This window comes from Felis catus, chromosome D4 (assembly GCF_018350175.1).
Source record: "Felis catus isolate Fca126 chromosome D4, F.catus_Fca126_mat1.0, whole genome shotgun sequence".
In the NCBI taxonomy this organism is placed as follows: domain Eukaryota; kingdom Metazoa; phylum Chordata; class Mammalia; order Carnivora; family Felidae; genus Felis; species Felis catus.
The window spans coordinates 39,303,073-39,330,716 of record NC_058380.1 but is presented as its reverse complement, the minus strand read 5'-3'; the positions used below and the strand labels follow the sequence as shown (position 1 = coordinate 39,330,716).

The window sequence follows — 27,644 nt, the reverse complement described above, 5'->3', positions numbered from 1 at the left end:
GAAGTACGTTGACGGCACAGGCCAAGTCTGGGCCCACACTGACAAAAGACAGACGGGCCAAACTCGATGGTTTACTTAGGCGACCATTCTCCCCAGTACGATTTCTTTGTCCTTTCCTTTCTCATTTTGTTTTAAAGAGATTCAGTGAGATTGAGCTAAGGATGTGGTGTCTATTTCAGCCCCAGCTTTGTGATTTTTGCATCTAGCCTGGATTCTGTTACAGCCATCGTGACGTCGGGATATTTTTCTATGTGCAATTTCGAGATAGCGGAGAGAAACAGGAAAAGGCATGGTGTTTCCTCTCAGAGTTCCTTTGTAGTGGGATCTGGAGGTTGCGTGTGTGTGTGTGTGTGGGGGGGGGGGGGGTGGGGGAGAGGGAAAGTATCGCACAGCCAAACAAAACTTTTGCCTCAGTAAGACTATTTGAGCTCCCTGCTGTTTTCTAAAACTCTGGGAGCCTAAAGATGGAGATCTTGGAGAGAAGAATGAGCCCTCATCTCACTGGACAGTGGGGAGCCTGAGGTTCGGGAATGACTTATTGCAGCTTTCTTGGCCCCTGAACTCACATATTCTGCCCCGTACCCCTCTGTACGATTCTGAGCCCTGCTCTGCTGGCTTAAGTGGGCCTATCCCTCTCCTCTCCTTTCTTTCCTAGAAGGGAGAACCGTATCCCTTGGGGTTTGGGCCGTTGGAAACAATGGAAAACATAGTCTAAATTGGCTTACACGAAAAGGTGTTTTGTAAGTTTACATAAAACTGTGGGGGTCGGGCTGGCTTTGGTCCTGTCTGAGCCAAGGGACTCAAAAATCCGCAGGAACTGGTCCATTTCCATCTTTGACCCGTTTTTGCTTTTTGTCTACACCTGGCTTCTTTCTCACACTCCATACGCCGGCAACGATGACTGAATTATTCCTTTCCAATTTCATGTCTGCATGGAGAGAGAACCTGGCTTTCCATTAGTAGCCCCAGAAAATGTCTCACCAGGTCTGGCTTAGATTAGTTCACATGCACAACCATGAACCAACTCTGTGGCCAGGGGAATGCAGGTCTCTGGCCAAGACCGGAGCGATCATGTTCTTGAAGCTAGAGTAGAAGTCAGCCTGAAGTTCATTTGGGAGAAGGTTGTTTCTAAGAGAAAGTTCTGGGTACTGTCATCAAAGGAATGGGGAGCGGAGGCTGCTTGTCCAAACAACAGTCCAGAAATTAGGTATTATAGGAATCTTGGGTGCTGAAAGGGGAAAAATGATAATTGGGTCAATCAGAGCTCCATAAAGTAAGTTAAGCATGTACATACGTATGTATGTGTGTGTGTGTGTGTGTGTGTGTGTGTGTGTGTAGTGAGTGTGAACCTCTGTGTGTGTATGTGTTGGTAAGGATGCTGGTTCAACACACTGGCTTTGGAACTGGATGTACTGGGCCCAGACCCTAATTCTAGCAGTAACTAATTCATGGACTTTTTGATGAGCTACTTAAATTTTAGACTGGTTTGGCTTTATTCTACAAAGAGTTGGGGTCAAGTTAACCCAGCATCATTTCCGAAGAGATTAAGTGATGACTTTATCACCAACCTCGTTTATCTATTTTTTTTTAAATTTTTTTTCAACGTTTATTTATTTTTTGGGGGGACAGAGAGACACAGAGCATGAACGGGGGAGGGGCAGAGAGAGAGGGAGACACAGAATCGGAAACAGGCTCCAGGCTCCGAGCCATCAGCCCAGAGCCTGACGCGGGGCTCGAACTCACGGACCGCGAGATCGTGACCTGGCTGAAGTCCGACGTTTAACCGACTGCGCCACCCAGGCGCCCCTCGCTTATCTATTTTTGTGTGCTGTTGCTGCAGATAAAAATGGTATCTCAGGATAACTAAATGATTGCTTAAAAATACTTGATGTACTCTCGGCTACCGTCTCGAGGGTGGCCCGCAGTTCTACTTTTCTTTTTTTTTTTTTTAATTTTTTTTCAACGTTTTTATTTATTTTTGGGACAGAGAGAGACAGAGCGTGAACGGGGGAGGGGCAGAGAGAGAGGGAGACACAGAATCGGAAACAGGCTGCAGGCTCCGAGCCATCAGCCCAGAGCCCGACGCGGGGCTTGAACTCACGGACCGCGAGATCGTGACCTGGCTGAAGTCGGACGCTTAACCGACTGCGCCACCCAGGCGCCCCCCGCAGTTCTACTTTTCTAAGTGACCCCTGTTTCGGAAGGAGAAACTACTTTTCTTTCTGAGATACATCTTCTCCACTGTCCAAGACCCTTCTGGGCAGACCCTGAATGACTGTGTGTATATGAAGAATGCGATAGTTTGTCTTCTCAAGGAAAACTTCTTTTGCTGCATGAAGCTTATGCCCTGCCGCAGGAATCTATTAGTTCACCAAACTTTCACCTTCCCACAAATGTTTCAACAGCTGGGGCGCAAAGTCTCATTCAGAGACAAATGTGCGCACCACATTTACAGTCGGGAATTCAATCTTCGAGCATCACTTGATTAGAATGAACATTACGGTGCATTGCAATTCTTTTCATTTAAATAGCAGCCAATACATTTATGCCACAACCCATCCCCCATCCCAGAGCCTATTCAAAGAGGTTTTGGTTAATGCCATTTTAACCAACTGACATCTAAATATTTATAAAACTCTTTCGGTGCCCAAGGCAAGCATACCCCAGTATTTACATGGCTGGTACACACACACACACACACACACACACACACACATACACACACACACGTGAAAAGTCACGCGCACATTTTTGTGGAAATTAAGAACACATTTCTGATTCTGTTCTTTTTTTAAACATTTTTTAAATGTTTATTTGTTTTTGAAGGAGAGAGAGCATGAGTGGGGAAAGAGCAGAGAGAGGGAGACACATACTCCAAAGCAGGCTCCAGGCTGCCAGCACAGAACCCCCTATGCGGGGCTCGAACCCACGAACCATGAGATCATGACCTCAGCCAAAGTCGGATGCTTAACTGACTGAGCCACCCAGGCGCCCCTCTGATTCTGTTCTTAAAAAGTGCTTTCGTACGTGTCCTGCTACCCAAATCTCCTTTGAGGGTTCATCTCTGTTAAGCGATTAGCACAGTAGGAGCTCAAAAAACATGAGCTGTATTAAAGTGATTATAGTTATCATATGATTTTAATTGTTAAACAGTATCTTTGGGAATGTTAATTCTATTGGGCTTTTTGTTTTTCTACAGTGGGAAGTGTATGGTTCTTATACATGTTTAGATCAACCACTCAGGTAATCTCACTGACCCAAAGAGAGTTAAATGCGTTTATTATTATTCCTGCAAATTAATCTCGAGGGAATACACCACTCTTTTGGATGTTTACAAACTTCTTTTCCAGAAAGTTCCATATACTCTTACAAATGTGTCTACCAGCAAAGTGTGGATCTTGCTGACTCAATATTGCTCCCCCCTGCCCACTCCCACTGAGGACATTCCTGGTCCTACTTGTTCTTTTTTCCTCTTTTACAGAGTAGGTATCACCAACACAGCATGTCGGTGACTTCACTGATCATGTGTATTATTCTTCGTTGGCCTTTCCCTTCCGGAATGTGATCGCCATGAAGGCAGATGTCTGTGTTTCTTTTGTTGACTGATGTGTCCCAGTCACCTTCAGCACCATTTCTTTCTACCCCAGATAACGTGTTTGGTTTTGTTGTTCTTTTTTTTTTATGAAATGATATGGTTTTACAGTGTGTCTGAGATAAAGAGCAGTTCTGTTTCTGGTAAGACAGAAACTGAAATGTTGACCTTGACCAGCTTTCTCTTATGACCATCCTAGGCATACCATGAACTTTTTCAACCTGGCGGCCCTTGGGAATCAGCAGTTCTTCTGCACTTGTCCTTGTGGGGTTCAGAGCACAGAATGAGAAGACTGCCTGCGTAAAGTCCCGTGATTTAAGATCCCCCTGGTATGTTGGTTGTGAAGTAGGAAGTGACTAGCGAAAAGAGGGAGAATGCGATAGTGACTTCACTCATCCAGGCTCAAAACTTTTTTGTTTGTGGCCATCACCTTCGTCTCCTCTCCCTGAGCAGACCCCAAGGTTCTCTGGTGCTTCTTTCCCTGCACTGATTTCTCGGTATAGCTGCTAGATTGCCTACGACAAAACTCCAAAATGATGGTAGTTTAATTGAGATAATATAGTCCACCCTTTCTGACACAGAAATAAAGCAGTGGTAGGAGGGTTGGTATGGGTTGGCGCTGCGGGGACGTCTGGGATGCAGGAATCTGTCAGCTGTGCCATATGTGTTGTGTGGCCCTTGTCTTCAGGATCCAAGATGGTGGCTGGGCGTGAGTCGTCATATCTGTGCTTCGGGCTGTAGTACTAGGACAAAGCAAGGAAGATAAGGGCAAAAGAAGCTCCCATGTAACACTTCCGCCGTAGTTTAACTATTTGGCCATAGCTAACTGCAAAGGAGGTTTAGAAATGTAGCTTTTATTCTGGATGGCCATGTGATCAGAACATTGGGGGGTTCCATTAAGAAAGAAGGAGGGAATAGAAGGCGAGGTAGGCAATTAGCATTGTCAGTCCAAACTACCTCTGTAATACTAACCGAGAGCTTGGATCATTGCAGTCACTTGTGAAGTGGCTCTACTTTCTTTTCCAGAAGTTTAGAATGCCAGCCTAATTGTTTTACAGTGTGTTCTCTTCATCTCGTTCCATAGCTCAAATACTTTAAGAATTCTTAGTTAATAACTGGATCGAGTCCAGTTCCACTAGGCTGAAATTTCAGGAAGTGGCATTGTATGACAGAAAGAATCTGGCCCAGGGGCGCCTGGGTTTCTCAGTCAGCGAAGCGTCAGACTTCGACTCGGGTCATGATCTCACAGTTCGGTTGGTGAGTTCCAGCCCCGCATCAGGCTCTGCGCTGACGGGGCAGAGCCCGCTTGGGATTCTCTCTCTCCCTCTCTCTCTGCTCCTGTCCCGCTCACTCTCTCTCTGTCTCTCTCAAAATAAATAAATGAACTTAAAAAAAAAAAAAAGAAAGAAACCACTGACCCTCCAGCTCCGTCCCCCCCCGCAAAGAAAAAAAACCCACAGGAATTACTACTTCTCATGGTCCCGCATGTTGGGTGAGTGGTTTCTCTGCTGGTTTCAGCTGGGCTCACGTGTGCAGTCGCATCCAGCTGGAGAGATGGCTGGACCGGAAAGTCCCAGACGTTCCCACTCGTATATGCTGTCTGGCAAGAAGAGCTGTGGTGCCTCAGCTCTCCTCCGTGTGGCCTCTCCTCGGGCAGGAGTCTAGGCCAGCTGCCTTCTATTGTGGCCTTAGGGTGATGTTTCAACGGACAAAAACCAAAGTGGCAAGGTCTCTTAAGACCTAGCCTTGGGAGTCATGTAATGACTTTTGCCACATTTCTGTCACAATTCCAGTCCTGATTCAAGGGATGAAGAAATCGACTGCATTTTTTTTTTTTTTTTTTTTTTTTTGGAAGGAGAGGTAAAGACATCTTGACAAGGGGACTGGTTTCCAGGGCAGCAGGAAAGTGTGCTGAGTTGTTTATTTTTATTTTTGTTATTTTTTTAGTGTTTATTTTTTAGAGAGAGAGAGAGAGGAATCACGAGCGGGGAGGGGCAGAAGGAGACACAGGATCCGAAGCAGGCTCCAGGCTCTGAGCTGTCAGCACAGAGCCTGATGTGGGGTTCAAACTCATGCACCGTGAAATCATGACCTGAGGTGAAGTTGGACACTCGGCCAGCTGAGCCACCCAAGTGCCCCTCAGTTTTTGATTTTTGCAGTTGACCACAATAGCTATGTGATCTTTGAGAGACTACTTAACACGACTGAGACCTCAGTTTCCCCATTTGGAAAATAGGCAGTATAGCCACCTCGAGGGTACTTTGAGAAGTAAGTGATATCAGGCTTTCAAAGTGCCTTGAGTAAGATGTTCAGTCAATATCAATTCTGCCTCCATTCAAAATTCTCCCACTGCCTGTGTGAACACTGCACTCTTGCTAATCTCTTCATGATCCTCTGAAACCCCAGTGATGTTCCCACTGAGTGTTTCTGCCAGTTTTTTCCCCTGAAACATTTTCCCCCTTCATTTCTTTTCTTATTTTTTTAAGAAAAAAAAAATGTTTTTTAAAGTTTATTTATTTATTTTGAGGGGAGGAGAGGAGAAGGAGAGAGAGAGGGGGAGAGAAAGAGAGAATCCCAAGCTGACAGTGCAGAGCCTGACGCTAGGCTCAGCCTCACGAACCATGAGATAATGACCCGAGCCAAACTCAAGAGTTGGAAGCTTAAGCCACTGAGCTACCCAGGTACCCCTTCCCCCTTTATTTCTTAGCCTATAAAGCGTTATCCATAATCTTCGGATATCCAGTCCCGTTTCCTTCAGCAAGCCTTGACCTTTTTTGGCCACCATGATTTCTCAACCTTCCAAATTCTAGCAGCCTTTTTGATTTATGCCACTCTTTAGGCCTTTGATTATATGGGTTCCTGCAACTTCGCATTGCCTTATGGACGTATTTGTATGTCACCAAGTCTTCTGTAAACCCATAAAGGGTGGAGGGTCTAGGATGGAATGGTGAAATAAAATAAGATGTGAAAGATTAGTCTTATGGCCCCAGTTTTAGTCTTAAACGCTTATGATCTGGGTAGACATGAGTAAGTCACTTAACTTTGCTGAACCTTAGTTTCAGAGTCATTAAAATGATAATATTCTGGGCCTGCTTGGCAATATTACTGTAAGGATCAGATAAGATTATACATAGGAACATTCTTTAAATATTATGAAATATCACATAAATATTTGGCCCGTGGTAATACATTTAATGAACATTCGTTGACTAAATACTAAATAAATATGAAATGTAGGAAACTAGATCTATTGAGTTTATTTGTTCAGGAACATGGATATTCTTTTAATTTACCCCCAAAAAGGAAACCAGAATACCATGGTTTTGGCAACATCAACTTAATGGGTTCCAGTTGAATGACTCCACCATGTCCAATTATAATTCGAGTTTTCAATACAGCTCAGCAAGAGAGAAAACATGAGCGGAGGTCCAATATTATTCTAAAATAGTTTCTGTTACAAGGTTTCTTTCAGAGGGAACATTTTGGAGGAGATTGTTTTGTTCAAGGGTTTCATAAGTGACATGGTAGTGTGGTCACAATTGAGTTAACTCTTAAACACACCAGGAAGAAACTTCCTTTTGCTTACAGCACTGCAGGAAGCTCTCCTATCCTAGCTCGTAGGCAAATGCAGTCGATTAAGTCCACCAGAGCGAGGTTAGAATCGCAAGATGGTAATGCGTCAGGCTCCATGCAAAACCGTCACATGCAGACCAAAAGAGTTGCCTGTTTACATTAGTTTTAAGTATTAGTTTTAAGTATTAAGCATACAGAGCTATCGATTCTCAGTGTCGATCACATTTATCTTCACGAAGGTCGTCTCGTTGAACACCAACTCTCACTGCAATATGAGACTTTTTTTTTTCTTTCTTTCTTGTTTTGTCCCAAATGGAGATGGTGAACAGCTGGCCAATGTCATTTTTAGGACCATTTTCATACACTTGAATTCAGTTGATAAGTTGTCTCTCTTATTTTCCTTCATCCCGGCTTTCTTAACCTTTCTAGAGAGGTCCTGTTTTTCTTCCCCCAACTCATTTTTATTACCATATTCAGGGCTCAGAGAATTCAGGCCTCAAACTTGACAGAAAAATCAAGTCAGTCTTGGCCAGTGTTTGTAATGACATTACTCCTTGTCTTTCCTTTGCGACACAGATCGTGATGTGTCCTGGCATCATGTATTTTGCTGTTGAGTCAAATTCATGTCATTGACTATGGCATCTTTCTTTCTTTAAAAGAATGCTTCTTCAATGTTTTTATGTATTTTAGAAGTAATACACGTTCACTGTTTGCTATTTAAAAAATATATGCACACACACACACACACACAAAAGACGAAAATTGCTTGTGGTCCCTCCGTTCAGGGACAGCCCCCCATTAAATGATTCTGGCTTTCAGTCTTCAGGGCAGAAAAGGTTGGCTTCTCAGTCCACCTGGAAGTGTCGCCATCTTGCTGCCAGGGTCCTTTCTCTTTCCCTTGGGAGACTCGCTATGATCTGACTTAGACAAACATGGCCCTTGGTAGTGGAAGAATGGACTGACAAGGAATTAGGTATTCTCAGGAAAAGAAAAAAAAAGATATGAAGATATTAAATTAAATTCTGCAAATCCCAGAAAACTAGTATTACCTCTACTGAGGGAGCTTATAAGTATTAAATGTAAGTGTGTGTGTGTGTGTGTGTGTGTGTGTATGCATATATATTGTATATACTTCTTAGAAATGCATCTGGAACATAGTAAGAGCTGAATAAATATTAAATCACTTCAGTTGCAGTAACTATTATTCTTCTTATTGCTACCATCATAATCTTTGTCATCATCATTATTAAATGCTTCCTGCAAGCTGGGCCTGGTCTGGACCCTGGGACATTATGGTAGATCCTTGCCCTCCAGGACACCTTGGTTTGGGAAGAGTGACAGAAACAATTTTAGAATGAGTGTGATCTCCAGCAGATGTACCACAGAACAAAACAAAACGCCCAAACAAACAAACAAACCCTTTTAGCTCTGTTAGTTTCTTAGCTTCCTGAAAATACCTAGCTGCAGGCTTAGCTAAGTAGAACACCTACCCTTTGGTGATTCTCTGTCCTTCTACAATAATTTATCCATTTCAGATTTCACCATCCCACCCATTAATTCACCACCATTGACCATTTCCGCAAAGTAAAGAAGCTATTCAGGATCCTATGTTTTTAGTGCTGTCTGTCATCAGCTTCTTCGCTCACTCATTCAAAAGGGAGGCTCATCCCTTGTTTACCCACTTTTGATGGCTCTCGGGAAATGGTCCCATGACTCTCATGACATTTGCAATATAGCATTTTTTTTTTTTTATGAACAAATGGTCGGTCAATCTTGTCAACGCAGTGAAATAAACTCATTAAGTTGGTTGTCGACTCTAGGACATAATTTTCATTGTCACTTTTGATTTGGCGTCCCTCAAATTTCCCTCATGTGACTTGATGGATCTCTTTTTGAGACTTTTCTTCGTTTTAAACCATTTCTATAGACGTTTGGCAATTTACCCAGATTGATGGGAATGCGGTATGATCCACTCTGCATCCCTTCTCTACACAATTATGCTAGTTACCACATCGCGCAAATTGGGAAACTCCAAAAAATAGAGGGAGGGTCTCCCTCCTCTGGGAAGTGGTTGAAACACTGAAATAAAGTCTGTATTTGTTTGATGGGAAACCCGTCTTGCTCCCGCTCACTCTCCCTCCCTCTCTCTTTTCCTTGGGGTGTATCTGTGTTTGCGAGTTTTTGAAGAATGCCTGGTCTGAAAGAGAGGGGTGAAGACCGGTGGATGGGGTGAATAGTGAATAGATGAGAATTTAAATTCTCTCTCCACACACACACACACACACACACACACACACCTACACACACACGTATTATTCTATTGGATCTCTACATTGGAAAGCAGATAAAGTTTGGACCCCAACTTTGCCAATGACAAAACTTGGAAGAGGGTAACTAACTTGCCAAGGTCACAAGGTCGCACAGCCACTGAGTGGAAAACTGAAGTCAAAACCACATTCACCTCACTCCTTAGTACTGTGGCTCCTTTACCTGGAGGCAAAGCCCCAGTCTTTAAAAAAAAAAAAATTAATGTTTATTTATTTCTGACAGAGAGAGAGAGCATGAGCAGGGAAGGGGCAGAGAGAGAGGGAGACACAGAATCCGAACCACGCTCCGGGCTCTGAGCTGTCAGCACAGAGCCCGATGTGGGGCTCGAACTCACAGACCGCGAGATCATGCCCTGAGCCGAAGTCGGACGCTCCACCGAGTGAGCCACCCAGGCGCCCCAACAAAGCCCCAGTCTTACAGACCGCATCCTCTGGTGTGGAGCCTCGGGCAGAGGAGGTGTGCAGAGAATGCGCATGCAATGGTTTTGAGGAAACAATAGGGGAAAGCATGTTTTAAAAGATATCCGTTGATGAGGAGTCCTGGGAACGGAGGAATGCGATACCACGAGTGGAAAGTCCAAAGCAATTACATCTGTGAGTGTTAAAAACGTGTTGTGTGCTTGCTTTCTCTGCCGCAGGAGAAGGCTGTTTACATTATGGGGGATTGTTCCGGTCTGTACCAGAGAGCTTGTTAAGGGAGGACGGGCAGGTTGGTTGCACGAAGGCGCACTCCCAATGAGACGAATGGAGAAATTATGAAGCAATCAAATGGCCAGGCTTTTAGCAGACCACGGTACATTGCCCTCTTTTGCTACCCCTAGGCCTGTTAGCATAAAAGAAGCTATAAAGATAAAGTGCACAACATTATTCAAGTGCCTGCGTTCTACCAACACAGGCGGCCAGCAGTTCATGGCCACGGTCCTCGGGGTTGCGCAAAGCCACTCTGCCTCCCCCACAGGCGGAGCGGGCCCCATGCCTTCTCTCCTTGCCAGGACTGTGTCTGGGGCACGAGTGCGAGTTCGAGCGAGGAGAAATACCTGGCTCCTTTTGGACTTCCCTCCCTCCCCTTCTTCAGAGCCCTCAGGGGAAAGAGAGGCTGCCTGAAACACCTCGCAAGCCATGGAGGAGTGAGCGGCAGGGTGGCTGTGTCTAAGTCTCTTGCATGTGCAGGGGGATGGGGATTCGCAGGAGGGGGGGTGGTGGGGGTGGGGACACAATGACAGTGGCTGCTCTTTATGTGCAAGGGGAAGGGAGCTCTTGTTCCCATTAAGCAGGGGGCTCTGCATTAGGGGGAAGCGGTGAGGGGGGTGGTCGGTCCAAACCTTTCCTCTTGGAGGTGAGGTGCAGAAATGGGAGGTGGCTTATCTGAGGCTGCCCAGCTTTGTACATTCAGTTCCGTGTGTGCTGTACCTTCTAGAAGGAATTGGGGTGTATGCGGTGTAGCGGTGGGTGGGTGGGGGGGTGATACACACTTACGTCTCTCTGTATCTTCTTTAACAGGGTAACCCAGAAGCTCAGTATGTAAAGGGGAAAGTCTCCGGCTGAGAATGGACTAGGTGTGGGGCGGGAGGTCCTGGAATCCCGCCTTTCTAGCTTCTCTTTGCCCCTGTGGTCTTGGAAGACGGGCTTGAGAAACCCCGGGGCTCTGGGGAAAACTTCAGCAGCAGAACACTTCATTTTTTTTTCTTTCTCTGCCAGTCCACTAAAAGTTATTATTCTTTTCCCCCTGAATCTTCTCGTCTTACCCACTTCAAACACATTTCTTCTTATTAATGCCGCTTTGGCAGGAGCTGATGCCACACTTAATGGCCGAGCTGCCTTGGCTGACCTCGATCTCGTTATCCCGACCCGACGGGTACAGAAACAGGGACTTGGAGAGGGTAAAGGGACAGGAAGTGACAGACCCGGGATCTGACACCAGATCTCTCTGTATGATCCAGAACTCACGCTCTTCTTTGGACCCTGATACTCGACTTCCAGAGTGGAGGAGTGGTCTGTACTTTTGAAAGTTGCTCTGCATCTTTCGATGTTTCCTCCCAGGAGGCGAAATGATGCGATCAGCCCGGATGAAGTGTAAGACCCTTCACGCTCTTACGTTCTGCTATTTGGCACAGTTTGTGGTTTAAGCTAATGGTTCTCTTAAGAAGAAGGGAGATCGTTCTCCCCAAAATATACATGTATGGTTTAGACATTGAAATTCTGGGGTCCGTGGCCCATGACTGGGGCTTTTTTCTTGTCAATGATAATGCTTTTTACAGACCATTTATCATGTGAAACCACGCAGAGGATCTTCTGTTCTTTCATATTCTGTTCCCACCTTACTCTCTCCCGCCATGCCCAAGGGCTTTGTAAATTTGGTCTGTGGCTGTTTGGGATCTGTTTCATTTTTAGATGGTTTTTTTTTTTTTTAATTATTTTTTTAAGTTGATTTATTTATTTTTGAGAGAGACAGAGACAGTGGGAGGGGGGAAGGGGCAGAGAGAGAGGAAGAGAGGGAATCCCAAGCGGGCTCTGGGCTGCCGGCGCGCAGCCCGAATTGGGGCTGGAAACCACAGACCTGTGAGGTCACGACCTGAGCTGAAACCGAGGGTCCGACCCTTAGAACCGACTGAGCCACCCAGCCAGCCCCACACTTCAGAGGGCTTATTGGAGACAACGGGCAACCCGTCTATGTGGCACTAGGGCTTGTTCACGAAGCGGTACCACATCACACGGTTGGCAGGGGGGCCAGCCCGACGGCCGCTTCCGGACGGAAGGAATGGGTGTTTTCTGATACCGCCCTGCCCCAGGATAAAGAGGGTGATTCGCTGCATCAGACCCGTGTTTGGTCCACGACCCTGCAAACTTGAGGATAGTAAGTAACATCTGTGGTTTTTGTAAAGTCCCCTCCCCCCTTCCACTGTCTCCAGTTTGTAAATCTGCATGTAGAATAGGCTTTGGAACTTGAGAGGCCCGGGGGACATGTGGGAGACGACGCAGTGTAGGGCCCAGGAACTTGGCCGCCTCACCGCGGATGGGGCAAAGGCATGCTGATCACTGTTGAAGCCTGCTTTTTGCTCCCCAGAAATGGATGCATTTATGAAGCTGTGATTTCTCCTGCGGGAAAACAACCACCACTACCCCCCCAAAACCCCCCGAACCCAACTCCTATTTTTAGAGACCTTTTTTTTTATTTTTTAAATGAAAGGCCCACGGACGTAAACCTACCCAGCCAGGAAGACTATTGGTGAGCTTTCCAAATCTGTCCACTAAAGTAGGAATTTGAAAGCCCCACCACAAATTGCTTTTCGCTTCAACCAGGATGCTTATTACGATCCCCTGGCTCCGCTGTGCTCTCCTATTACTTACACATGAATTTAGTTACCCTGTATTTTAATTACATGTGTCCAGCAAGTTTTATGTTCTCTTCCCTGACTACTCATAAACTTCACAGAGATCACCCCAAACCATACCGTTCTTAAAATAGCCTTTGCCTCCTATCCCTTTGCAAGGGTACCAAATGACACTCTCTCAAGCCAGCCCTGGCTCGTGGAAGTTCGTTAGGATCCGGGCAGGCAGAGCCCGGAGCCCGGAGCCCGTCCGTCCCTGGTCGTGGAGCTCTATGCCTAAAACGCACCGTCAGAGACACATGGTAAGCAACAAGCCGAAGGTGGATTCCGGTGGCACCCTTCAAACCCATATGTCACCAGGGTTTGAGTCAAAATCATGGGCCGTCAAGGTGGTGCTTAGTGGCTACTTAATTGCTGTGATGAAGGAAAAGCCAAGATTTCACGTGCTTCTAGCCCCCAGGTCTCTTTGTTCCTCTGTTCCACGTGATCATGTTGTGGTTTGAAAGCCACAGGATGGGGGCGCCTGGGTGGCGCAGTCGGTTAAGCGGCCGACTTCAGCCAGGTCATGATCTCGCGGTCCATGAGTTCAAGCCCCGTGTCAGGCTCTGGGCTGATGGCTCAGAGCCTGGAGCCTGTTTCCGATCCTGTGTCTCCCTCTCTCTCTGCCCCTCCCCCGTTCATGCTCTGTCTCTCTCTGTCCCAAAAATAAATAAAAAACGTTGAAAAAAAAATTTAAAAAGAAAGCCACAGGATGTATCTTTTGCAATTACAGGGGAATCGTGATTTCGGCGGACTCGACGGCCAGTCACATTAGGAAATGCCCCTTCACACTGAGAAACTGTCTATGAAGAGAAGGCTCTACGTTTGGCAGTGAGGTTGTTCTCTTACCATTACCCTGTCCCCCCTTTTTACTCAAGATTATTTGGCTGCAAGGGGAAGCAATATAATAAAAATATCAGTCAGTCTCTGGCCGCATAGTAACTGCTTTAGTCTGCACCCCAACGCTCCTAAAAATAAGGAAGAAGACTACCATCTCTCGAGCCGATGGTTGAGAAATCAGACACTCACAATAATATTCCGGGTGACGTGGCCATAAAATAAACGTCCTGAATGCTTTCTTTCCTAAAATGTCACTAACTGTAACATAACTCACCAACACCATGTTGTTGTTGTTGTTGTTTTTAATTCACATAAACAGACCAGCTCAAAAGGCTGTTTTAATAAAGGGGTAGTATCACGTCCCTGTATTGTTTTTAGAAAGCAAGTATTATTGACCCAGCTGAGTGTCATTAGTGGGTGAGGGGCTGGAGTTCTGGAGTCCAGGGTTCCAAAGTATTTCTCTAATTCACTGTGGCTCCCTGGGAGATAATGATGTATATCTCAGACAACCCAGAGTCATAATGAAATAATTTTAAACGGTGGTGAACCTTGGAACGTATCCTTATGTCACTACATGGCTGGGGAGAAAGAGAAAAATTCAATGGGTCCTTTTTTACCTTTGCCATTCCTAAGGCTGCATCACCAGGAGAACTGGTTTCCAACCTCGTCTCCTTCAGCCCCACATCCATGACTTCGACAACTCGTTTATTTTTCACGTATGAGTTTGCGAATATTTTTGAATTCCTGCGTCTTCGATGGCACTTTTTACTGATAAAACATCTTTGGGAAAAAGGAATTCAGAATGAAAACAGATGTTTTAAAATCCATGCGTTTGACAATAATTTTTCTTTAAAATAACAATAAAGCCCATAGTTCAATGTCAGGGAAGCTCCTATCAGTGGTTCTGATGAAAAACACTCGGGTATTTCTCTCCTGGTGTCTCAGGCAGTGGAATTGTTGATGACACCCAAAGATGAGTTGAGTTATGGCCCTGAGTTAAGTAACTGGTTATCTAGTTTTCTTTTGCTCTGAGATTTGTTGAAAAGTCTCAGTTAAATGAGCATGAAGGTTTCCAGGTATGCATGTGAGGTATGTGGGGATTGCCCCGCTGTTCAGAGAGTTCGTTGCAGGCTGGGGACCATATGTGCAGCAAAGTGTGGGTTCCTGCAGTGTCCTTGGCTGGAGATTCTGGGTCAGCCTAGAGTTGTTCCAGAGGCTTTTCCTCTTGTGGTTGCTTGGTTTCTAATTTTGGTTTCTAATTGTACCAGCCATATTACCACAAGACCACAGCTGTAAGGTGGCACTCTGGCAAAAAGAAATAAGTCCGTCAGATATCTCCCCTTCCCGTTAGATAGATTAAATGACGACGTTATATGGAAACCATAGATGTTTAACATGCAAATTTATATGCCATGTATTTAATTTTCCCTGATTCCCCTCCATGCTGCTCATCAACTCAAACCTCCAAATTTCATGAATGAGGAAATGCTTTATTTTTATTTTATTTTATTTTATTTTATTTTATTTTATTTTAATTTTATTTTTTGTTAAAAAATTTTAAAATGTATTATTTATTTTTGAGAGAGAGAGAGAACAAGCAGGGGTGGGGCAGAGAGAGAGGGAGACACAGAATCCGAGGCAGGCTCCAGGCTCTGAGCTGTCAGCACAGAGCCCGACGCAGGGCTTGAACTCACGAACTGCGAGATCATGACCTGAGCTGAAGTTGGAAGCTTAATCAACTGGGCCACCCAGGCACCCCCCGAATGAGGAAATACTTTAGAGGATCAAAACTACCTCTTCTACTTAAAGTAAGTCGTTTTTTCATCCTTTTTCTATTTTGCCGGAAAGAAGACAAGTCGAATTCGGTTCCTACTAAAAAGGATTGGGCTCTTGAAAGTACAGTTCATGTAATTTCTCAGGGCACTGGTTTCCTCATGCATAGGAAGCAGGTTATAAGATATGAGATCTCTTCCAGCACAAAGATTCTGTGGTTGGGGCCTGAGAAAACAAAACTGAATTTGGGAAGAGGAGAGAAAAAAAAAAAAGGCAAGCAGGAGTGACTGTACTGAAGTAAGAAATCTTTGTTTTTAAGTTTATTTATTTATTTTGAGAGAGACAGAGACAACACAAGTCAGGGAGGGGCAGAGAGAGAGAGAGGGAGAGAAAGAATCCCAAGCAGGTGCACACTTCAGTGTGGAGCCCAATGCGGGGCTTGAACCCACGAAACTGTGAGATCATGACCTGAGCTGAAACCAAGAGTTGGTTGCTTAACCAACTGAGAAACCCAGTCACCCCACCACCCAGGTGCCCCAACTAAGACATCTTAAGATATGAGAATAAAGAATGACTTGGAAATAAAGTTCTGAGTTCAGCTTTGTAAAACGACATAAAATCTGGAGAAGTGGTCTGGTTCTTTGGCTCAGAAAAGGGTGGCAGTAGTTCTAAAGGTATTTAAGGAAGGAACTAAAGACATGGAATAAGGATAAATATGAAACATGACCAATGGAGGGGCGCCTGGGTGGCTCAGTCGGTTAAGCGGCCGACTTCGGCTCAGGTCATGATCTCGCGTCTGTGAGTTCGAGCCCCGCGTCGGGCTCTGTGCTGACAGCTCAAAGCCTGGAACCTGTTTCAATTCTGTGTCTCCCTCTCTCTGACCCTCCCCCGTTCATGCTCTGTCTCTCTCTGTGTCAAAAATAAATAAATGTTAAAAAAAAATAAAAAAAAAAAAGAAACATGACCAATGGAGATTAGGAAAGAATTTTTTTTTTTTGGAGATTAAATCAAGGTATAGATAGAACTTTGCTAGGGTGAACTTTTATTTTGTTCATTGTCTTCTCTGGGTTCCTATTGAAAAACACCAAAGGCACAAGATGATTTATGGCCTAATTCAGATATAACAGGTGACTAGACGAACCTTTCTCGGATTCATCATTTGACGATGGTGAAATGGTTGATCCTTGAGAATGAATCGCTGAAGTTGTTTATAAAAGTTGCAAAAGGAGTTATGTATGCCTTATTTTTCATGTGGACCATCCCTTCCTTGTCTGGTCTAGCCATGTACTATAGCCCTGTGTATACTATGGAACCAGTAAGTCAGAGAATAAAGTAAATAAAAAATGAATAGGACTAACACAGTGATCGAAAGGAAGGTCAAAACCCTCCCGTTCGATTGTGACAAAATCCAAAGATATGGGTGTCTCGACTCATGAGATCTATTTGCCTAAATCAAGGTATCCTTTTTCCTTTCCTGCTGGTTTAATGTCTGACCTCATATTTTGATACATGCTTGGAATGGGTGGCCGCGTGCAACATGCAAACCTCACCTCACGCTACAAATCTTACCCCGATAGTTTTGTGTGAATGAAGACAGTGGTCATGTGTCGTGTATCCTTTCTATACTCTGGGCTTTCCTTATGTCAATGTCTTTACTATTTGCAGTGATTTGTTAGGTAGATATTCTTTCCAGTTTGTTGACAAAGGAACTGAGGCTCGGCGTGCTGATGTGACTTGCTCAAGGTGACTTGGTCGCTCTGGCTCAAATCAAAATGTACGTGACTCTCAGGTAGAGTTTCCAAGTTACTCAGAAAATTCAGGAATGGCTGTACATCTGAGAGCAACCATTTTTAAGGCATTGAAGACATTTCCAAGCAAAACATTAGCTTGTCCCTGAAGCCACTTTTTAGAAAGCTATTTATAGTTGGGCACCCAAAAAGCATTTTTCTTCTACAAAAGTGATTTCCTCCATGACCTCATGTCAGCAAAACCGTATAAGTGAGCACGACTCTATTCTTTAGACAAGTGCTCCAAAATGTTTGAATCTACGAATTATTACATGTGGGGCTGTAGAAAGTGTTTAGAAGAATAAACAATTAAAAGTCATAACAGTTACTTTCTTAGCTTCTGCGTAAGATCAGCAACAACACCAACCGCAGCAAAACCTCTTAAAACCGTAGCTGAGACAACTGGAGGAACAGTTTTCAACGGTTGTGCTTATCCTTCTCCGTTTTAAGTCAGGAACAAGGGATTGAAACACCATGCACGTAAATTGCACTTTATTGCGGAGGTTCTGGACCCCAAAGCTGAGGAGGCAGCCCGAGGAAATGATCGATTGAGAGGTGCTGAAATATGAGTAACCTTCAAAGGCATTCTGTTGTATGTGAGGAGGCCCTGCATTTGCTGAGATAGCTCTTTTAGTTGCTGATCAACTCAGGGAAAAAGGGGGAAATATACAAAGGCTCTCTCTCTGGCTTCACAGCTGACTTAGAACCGTAAGCAGTTATAGCTGGAAGGAACGCTGCCAGCCGGCTCCCTCATTTTAGAGATAAGCCCTGGAGAGGTAGAACAGCTTTCCCAGAGCAATGCAGTCAGTTAATAGCAGAACTGGGACTAGAAGCCAGAACGAATGGAGGCTCCGCTCAGTGTTCATGTGGATTAGCATGGTGGTAGGAATCCAAAGGAGAGGAAGCCTGGGGAGGCAGTGTGAGTGGTCTGTGATTCGAAGGCCGATCTAAAACAGATGCGACCGGACTAACAAATTTATAACCGTTTTCAGTGCTGCTAAATTAGGTGCTTCGTCATTAGCCTTGCAAATAGAAACTTACAAGCATTGACTAAGCTTGACCTTAAGCCAGTCACGCCTGTCCATGTCCCAGCGTCCCAAGCGCAGGCACACACAGCCCCACTCCTCCGTGAATATATGAGTTAGGGACATACTGCAGGGAGAGTTGATGGTCAGATTGGCTAATAAACCCTGTGTTTTCTTAAATCAACAACCATTTGGCATAATCATTCATTTTACAGAAAAAAAGGAATCTTAGATGATTCATGAATAAGAGGCTTTGCCTAAAAATTAGAATGGTGTCACAGGTTAATTGTGTCCTGTAGCTTGAAAATACAAACTCCTTGTTTTCTCAGAAGGCGGGGTGCAAGACAGTAAGGCTTCTTCCTGAAGGAAGCTCACAACGTACTTGTCTTCCTGGGCGCAGGAGGAGATCGACTCTCTACCCTCTGGAGCCAGTCTTGACCATCACAGGACTCCTCTTGGACAGCACAGTGAAAGGGGAAATGGTATGTGTCACTTCTGGGCCGTTTAAGAGCCAGTGTGTTTCTGTTCTTCCCCCTCCCCGCTGCGTGGCCCTATGACTGCTCATTAGTCCGGGACCCATCCAACTGATAGGATGCAGAGGAGAACATCGGTCAGCCTGGGATGAACAAAGAGTGTGAGAGAGAACTGATGCTTTCTGGTTGTAAGCCACACAGATTTGGGGGTTGTTTGTTACCACAGCGCAGTTTAGGCGATCCTGACCAGTGGCTCCCGGTGGATGGGCTCACGGATTTCAATAAGAATGACGTGCTCTCTGGAGGCATCTAAGTTTGCATGCAAGATTTGGTTCTCTCACTATGCCCAAGAAAAATTGTATAATTATAATATATTCTTTTTTAAATTTTTTTTAACATTTATTTATTATCGAGAGACAGAGCGTGAACAGGGGAGGGCCAGAGAGAGGGAGGCACAGAATCAGAAGCAGGATCCAGGCTCCGAGCTGTCAGCCCAGAGCCCGACGCGGGGCTCGAACTCACCAACCGCAAGATCACGACCCGAGCCGAAGTCCGACGCTCAACCCCTAATTATAACCCCTAATTATAACATATTCTTAAATTTGAATGGTGTTTTAATTTGTAGAGCCCTTTCTCAGAAATAGCTGTACATCGTACATCTGTGAAATAGATCAGTTGGGTGGTATTACCATTTTTCTTCAGATGAGGAGACTTAGAGAGTTTAAATGATGTACTCACGACTGGGATGATGCAAGAGATCTGCGTTCCATTCACTAGAACACAGTGAATTCCATTCACTAGAATATTCTGTCTCTAGTCATCAAATTTGAGAAGATTGTTTCAGTTAATTCTCTTTGTGGGGTTGTGTAGGTTTGGAGGAGGTAGCCAAGAGCAAATACATAGTACCTTCGGGAAGGAGTCTAAAGTTTATATAGCCCTATCTGCTTGGTGCCCAGCATGTTGATAGCATATGGTAGGGCTCATAAATATGGCTATGGTTTCACTTTTTTTTTTTAATTTTTTTTTCAACGTTTATTTATTTTTGGGACAGAGAGAGACAGAGCATGAACGGGCGAGGGGCAGAGAGAGAGGGAGACACAGAATCGGAAACAGGCTCCAGGCTCCGAGCCATCAGCCCAGAGCCCGACGCGGGGCTCGAACTCACGGACCGCGAGATCGTGACCTGGCTGAAGTCGGACGCTCAACCGACTGCGCCACCCAGGCGCCCCTGGTTTCACTTTTTAAAAAAAGTGTATGTGTTTATTGAGGGAGAGAGAAAGAGCGAAAGAAAGAGAGAGAGAGAAGGAGAGAACAAGTGGGGGAAGGGCAGAGAGTGAGGAAGAGAGAGACTCCCAAGCAGACTCTAAGCTCTCAGCACAGAGTTTGACACAGGGCTTGAACTCATGAACCATGAGATCATGACCTGAGCTGAAATCAAGAGTAGGATGTTTAACCGACTGAGCCACCTGGGTGCCCCTATGGTTTCACTTTTAAGGGGAACCATATCCTCTCTATCCCCATTTCCACATTATTTCCTAACTTATCACCTAACTTCTGTCCCGCATTCAAGGAATACCCTTAATTTTTTTGTAGAGTGGACAGACACTGGTATCCCACAATTAAAATAAATATTGCCCGTGCTATGGTCTGAATATCTGTGTCCCCCCCCCCCGCCAAATTCATATACTGAGCTCTTTTTTTAAAAATGTTTATTTATTTTTGACAGAGAGAGAGAGAGAGAGAGAGAGAGAGAGCATGAGTGGGGGGGGGGGGAAGAGAGAGAGGGAGACACAGAATCCGAAGCAGGCTCCAGGCTCCAAGCTATGAGCAAAGAGCCCGATGTGGGGCTCGAACTCACAGACTGTGAGATCATGACCTGAGCCGAAGTCAAATGCTCAGCCGACGGAGCCACCCGGGTGCCCCTATACTGAACTCTTAATACCAGTGGGATGGTATTGAGAGATGGGGCCTTTTGGGAGGTGATTGATGAATGAGAATAATGCCCTTATAAAAGAGGCCTGAGAGAGCTCGTTCCCTTGCCCTCTGCCATGTGAGGATGCAAAGGGGAAGCCTGCAACCCAGGGGCCCTCACCTAACAATGCTGGCACCCCGATCTTGAACTCCTGCAGAACTGTGAGAAATAAATCTCTCCTGGTGATAAGTTACCCGGTCTGTGGTATTTTGCGGTAACAGCCCGAACAGACTACGATGCCCTGATTAACACAGACATCGAACGTTCACACGAGCGTGTAAATGATAGCTGTGGTAGGCAGTCTCTAAGATGGCCCCAAGGTCCTACTTCCTGGTGTTGACGTTCTTGTGTAATCCCCGACCCTCGCGTGTGAACTAGATCTGTTGACCTGATCCTAACACATAAAATACGGCAGAAGTGATGGAATGTCATTTTCGAGCGTAGTTATCAAATGACCATGGCTTCCGTCTTGGGCAGTCTCTGGCTCTCCGTTCCTGGACCGCCGGCCGCCGTGTCACACTCCGCCTATGCAGAGGTCCACACAGCAAGAAGGTGAGGCCTGCCAACAGCCAAGTGGGTGAGCTTGGAAGCAGATTCTTCAGCCTTAGTTGAGCTTTACGTGACTGCAGTGCTAGCCAACAGCCTGATTGCAACTTATGATAGACCCTGAGCCAGAGGCACCCAGCTAAGTTGATGCCCAGATTTTTGATCCACAGAAACAGTGAGACTCTAAGCATTTGCTCTTTTAATCCATCAAGTTTTGGGGTCATTTGTTATGCAGCAGCTGATAACTAATACAAAACTAAAATCTGTCGTGAGGGCAGGTTTCACTGGGCAAGGGCCTTTGGGCAGAGCAACCTCCAGAAAGAAGTCACCTGTGAAGGATAGAGCTGCACAGGACAGCGTTTGCCTAACTCACCTTCATCAAGCATTTTTTCATCCCAAGTTTTCAGGTCATGCAAATACTAAAGTTATCCTTGAATGAGCAGACAGGCATTGAGAGCTGAGTTAACCTAGCCCAGCCCTTGCACTTGACAAACTAGAAAACCGAGACCTGAAGAGGATGTGTTAACACGTTCCATGTCACAAAACGTCGCCGTCAGGGACCCGCTCTGGCCGATACCCCATCCAGGGCTTTAAGTTGTGCCCTGCTACTTTCCTCTTCAGAATTAAAAAACGAAAAGCAAAGGAAGAAGATTAGGATTAACCCTTGCAATTCTACAAAGTATTCCTAGAAGCTGACCATGTTTCTCATTTTAATAAATGTCAACAGCTGGCTTGTAAGATGTTTTCAATAGTTTGTATTGGACAGAGTCATTCATTCATGCAACAAATATTTGTTGAGCCCTGACTCTGCGCCAGGCACTGTGTTAGACGCCGGGGTTGTTCTGATGGCGAAAGCACTAGTTGGAGAGACCAAAAGAAACAGCACATTAATCTTGCGTCTTTTATCATGGTGTTTTCTTCTGCTGTCATCAATAAATACATTTTTTTTCCCATAGACAGGAACCATTTAAAGACTCAATTATTCAATCTCCATATCGATCCAAAGCTTTTAATGCTCCTTTAGAGAGTCGATTGCAGTTCCAGACTCATGTGGGCAAGGAAGGCTTTTGACAGTGGTTCCAGACAAGGCAATGTTTCTGTTGCCAATGCTTTGTCCCTGGAGTGGAAGAATGCCCTGGGCTACTGAGCCCCGCACGACTGGGGCTAAAGATCCTCTCTGTAGAACTGTTAAGGCTTCACTTGAATTATTAGGCACCAACTGAATTCTGTTTTTTAAGGTTTATTTATTTATTTATTTATTTTGAGAGAGAGTGAGAGCAAGCGAGAGCATGTGAGTGAGAGGGGGAGGGACAAGGGGGGAGAGAGAGAGAGAGAGAGAAAGGGAGAGGGAGAGGGAGAGAGAGAGAGAGAGAGAGAGAGAGAGAGAGAATCCCAGGCAGGTCCATGCTGTCAGCATGGAGCCTGACATGGGGCTCAGTCCCACAACTATGAGATCACAACCTGAGCCAAAATCAAGGGTCCGACGCTTAATTGACTAAGCTACCCAGGTGCCCCTAAATCCTTACAAAGATAAAAGAGAGTGAGATCTTTTCTGAGACATTTTGTGAGTCACAACGTGCTGAAAGTGAAGCCGCGTGAGTTTTTTGGAGTCCCAGATCCTAGAAAGCATGTTGGTTTGATGTTCTCTAATTAAGTGACATTGGGCGAGACGCTTAATGTCGAGCCTCCCATTATTCGTGTGCAAAATACTGTGGATAATAATAATCGTAGCACTTGCCTGTGGGAAGTGTTTTGTAAGCTAATAAAGTCTTCCACGGTTCCCTCATTCCCTAAATGTAATACCTCTGAAAGCTAAGGAGAGGTGGCAATCCATTTTTTAATCTTTCATAGTCTCTAAGGCTGTGCCTCACATTTAGTAGGTACTCATAATTGTTTGTTGAAAAGCTGCTACCTACTAATGGTCATAATCTCTGAGCACACATCATGTGCCTAACGATATCCTAAAATACTACCCTTGTATTGACTTTTGATTCCCAACAATGACTTCATAGGTAAATATTATTATCCCATTAAGCAGGTGAGGAAATCGAGGCACAAAGCAACTGAATAATTTTCACAGTCGCCTAAGAAGTAGGGGGGCTGGCATTTAAACCCAAACGACTCGGCTAACTGCCAAGATTTACTGCTTCTCCACCAGAACTGGGTATCGATTCACTGTTTCTCATTAGGAAAAATATAGGCAGAAAGAAAAGAATTCGTTCCTTTACATTGAATTAGTGACGACTTCTTTTAAATGCATTTTTACCCGATATCCAAAACAAAGAGCAACCTTCAACCCCAGCAAACAGAGAAATCCCAAATCATATCAATCCAGATAAAATCATATTGAATTCTCCCCAGTTCAGTCTTTCTTCCAGGTAGATGAGCCCTTAAAAATGGTTCATTTAGGTTGCTGAGCTGAAGCTGAGGGCCTTTCTTCTGGGACAATACCTGAAAGGCAAGAAGCAGGCTGTCAATTGTTAGCTGTGCTTGAACATGACTTATGCAAACGAGTAGGTCTTGGTTGAATGTCTGGACTATAGCCTGCTTATCCTCTGTCACAGTGGGCGTACGGTGACAGGAGATGAGAAAATGAAAAGCCTAGGAAAGACCTACCCAATAGGCACATGGCAGAACACTCTTGACAAACCCTGAAGTTGAGGGAAAAGGGAGATGAAGGAGAAACTAGCATTTCTTGAAAGCAATTTATGCCAGATATATACAATTATTTCATTTTCATCCCGGGGAGTCGGGTAATGCTAAACACGTCCTGGAGATAAGGAAGCTGAGGCTCAAAGAGGTTAAGTAAGAGCCACCACGAAGCACTCTTGGCTTCTCGGCATTCAAAACCGGGATCCCCCCACGTGCTCTGAAAGCCATGGCCGCTTGGTTCGGCAGCTCGTATATTCTACCTCTACTGCTGGTAACCTTGACTGTCTGATTTTACCAAACTGCAGTTAGTTAGTTCTAAGAGGCTCCTGGTGTGCCAGAAGACTACCATAAGGTGACCAAGGAAACGTTGCCATTATGGAGAGGGGAGGAGAGAGGAACAAACAAGTGGAAAGAAAGAAGGGGAGCCCAGTGGAAATCACAAAAGACTGCGAGTCAGAGAAAAGCCTTTAAGCCTTTGACAAAGTGTAGGAAGAAGAAAACAGTACTCTTAAGGCGTGAATTTTCCAGAGGATAGGTTTCTAATTCTAATAATCCTATGAAAAAGTAGAGGAAAGCTCCAGGGAACCCTGGATATCCTTCACTTTCAAAGATGGCTACTCGCCTTTGGCCTTTTGCCAATTCCCACCCGACTCCCTCAGGGTCACTGGTTTGGGACCTGTCTGCCTTCCCCGAGCTAGGAATTGGTCTTCAACTTTTTACCTCTTTCTGTAAGAAGTAGTCTTGGCAAGATCAAATTGCCCAAGACGTTTAGGTCAGCAGTCACCGAATGCTGATCCACAGATGGAACATGGATCGTGATGAGGCTGTCAGTGCTTCGGGTTGGAGTGAGAGAAACGAATAACCCACTGAGCTTTTCATAACACTGCATGCATTCAATACCGATCACCGTTCATTCTGAAGACTATGTTCTTCTTTTTGTTTGATGTTTCAGTGTTCCTTGTTTTATGAAATGATGGTGAAAGCAGATGATTCCCCTGAAAAACTTAAAAAAAAAATCTCAATGGTCTGTGAAATCCTTTCTCAATCAATTTCAGGCACCAATATGAAAGGAGTGCCTCGTCCGTTGGAAAGAATCTGGTGATGGGCACTGATTTAGACTCAGAAGAATCTCTCAGTGGGGAAGCTATCGCTATAACTGATGGAAAAGGTCACAGCTTGTTTTAAAGACTAAATTAGAGGGGTGCCTGGGTGGCGCAGTCGGTTAAGCGGCCGACTTCAGCCAGGTCACGATCTCGCGGTCCGGGAGTTCGAGCCCTGCGTCAGGCTCTGGGCTGATGGCTCGGAGCCTGGAGCCTGTTTCCGATTCTGTGTCTCCCTCTCTCTCTGCCCCTCGCCCGTTCATGCTCTGTCTCTCTCTGTCCCAAAAATAAAATAAAAACGTTGAAAAAAAATAAAAAAAAAAAACCATAGTATTCTGTTCTTTCTCCAGAGGATTGTGGGGTATTATCATGGGAAAGTCGAGGACAAGGAAGCCAAAGACTGGCTTTTGTTGAACACAAGTAGCCCTCGGTGTCAAGCATCTTTTTAAATGCTTTTATATGACTTCACAACTCTTGGAGGCAATTATATGATTCTCACTTTACAGATGTGGAAATGGAAACTTAGAGGGTTATATCTCTCATGTAGAGATCCCCAGTGAGAAACAGAAAAGGCTAGAGTTTGAACTGCGTTTGCCGGCTTGGGCATCTTTACTGTGTGTTTTGCGTATTTAGGTCTTGGTCATTGTTTAAGGAATACGTTTGCACACGCTGCTGTTTGCTTCTCATTAATGGCGTCCTTATATTTATCAGTGAACATTCATATTCCTTTAGACTACATTTACTGCCCTGTTTGGCCAATGAGTTTTTTTGTGCTTTTTAATGTATTCGAAACTGATTTACTGAAGTCCCACCTAAAAGTGATTTTTTTCCCCCAGTTCTCCAGTGGTTTTGTGTTGAAAATCACCTCACCTCTCCCCATGGGTGGCAGATAGTTCTCTTAGAACCCTTTTGGACAGATCCTATCAATTTCAGACACTTTTGTCATTAGCTAAATCTCATTCTGATACCCGAGGCTCAGTTCTGTTCACTTTTATTATTGAAAAAAAAATTTAATGTTTATTTATTTTTGAGAGAGAAAGAGCATGAGCAGGGAAGGGGCAGAGAGAGGGAGACACAGAATGTGAAGCAGGCTCCAGGCTGTCCGCACAGAGCCCGACGTGGGGCTCGAACTCACGAACTGCGAGATCGTGACCTGCGCTGAAGTCAGACGCTTAACCGACTGAGCCACCCAGTTCTGTTCACTTTTAAAGTTTAGTCTCAAACTTGCTCCTCTCTCTCCCAGCGTAAGTGAAGCCTATTTATGGTTGAGTGAATAAAGTTGTAGTGGGGATCACCGGAAATGGAGTGACACCACAGTTTCTTATTATATACCCCTTTGCCCCACAATGGCGATCATACATCCCAGTTTTCCAGGCATATTTCCTGTTAATACCTGTTGTTCTGGTGTAGTTATTAATAGCACTCCCCCTTAATTCTCAGATTTGTCTTGGCTTGCATAGCAACTTATAAGATCGCCCTACCTCTTTCTCTTCTCTGTCCTTTCCATCTGTCGTCAGAGTGGGAAGGGGGGATGGGGAGGCGGACATCTCCTTGGTGAGACTGGTCGATCGTGGCATCCATCAACGGTCCCTCTGCGTTGCTGATATCTAAATGTTCCTGCTCTGGCGGGTTGAGCTCTTCAGAGGACCTATGGAAGCTTCTCACTGCATGGCTCCCTAATTTGGGAGCTCGGATTCTAGCTTCTCTTCCTCCAAATCATTACAGATTTTGCCCGAACATAGTACTGCACGACAGGGTCCTGCAAGGGGTTCCTCTCTCTCCCACTAGGAAGAAGCACTGTATAACCCTTCTGCAAAGAAAGAAAAGGGTGTTCGCTGATGCTACCCTCCCACAGATGCTACCTCCTCTTACCCCTCAGTCTTCTTTTCTTTTCTTCTTATAGCTTTTATTTATTTTTTAACTTTTTTTTTTTTTTTTTTTTTTTTTGAGAGAGAGAGCAGGGGAGGGGCAGAGAGCAAGGGATACACAAAACCCGGAGCAGTCTCCAGGCTCCAGGTTCCGAGCTGTCAGCACAGAGCCCCGTGTGGGGCTTGCAACCACGAACCGTGAGATCATGACCTGAGCCAAAGTTGGAGGCTTAACCGACCGAGCCACCCAGGCGCCCCTCAGTCCTGTTTTCATAGGGTCTGTAGTGGAACGAGAAAGAGCTATTGTCTGTAGGGCTGGCTCTGTTCTGGTGCTTCTCAGTAAGTCGTAAGGAAGTCACCAGCCCATAATTCCTTGAAACTGGAATGTATGGAGTTTCACCCCTAGGTGCTCAGATTGGGCCTTAGCTGAAATCTCAGGGCAACAGGTAAAGTCCTACTTGACATCACGATGCATAGGAATAATAAGTTCTAGTTCCCATGTATATGGCACCAACAGCCATACTGACAGCACAAACATGTCACAGTTTAATAGAAACTAGTTCAATAGGAACGAGTACCCCACCAGTTCCTGTTTTGTTGTTGACTCCCCTTTTAAAATTTGTTTCCCCAAGGGCACCTGGGTGGCTCAGTCCATTAAGCATCCTACTTTGGCTCAGGTCATGATCTCCCAGTTCGTGGGTTCGAGCCCTGCCCCAGGCTCTGTGCTGACAGCTCAGAGCCCGGAGCC

The 27,644-nt window shown here is 45.1% G+C and overlaps 1 long non-coding RNA gene across 1 annotated transcript; it reads left to right on the top strand.

The window, feature by feature from the left end:
* The first annotated feature begins 10,990 nt into the window (after positions 1-10,990).
* On the top strand, positions 10,991-13,790 carry LOC102901821. The gene is made up of 2 exons (XR_002737836.2): positions 10,991-11,565; positions 13,594-13,790. It is a non-coding gene; the product is annotated as an uncharacterized LOC102901821 (long non-coding RNA).
* Positions 13,791-27,644: the final 13,854 nt, after the last annotated feature.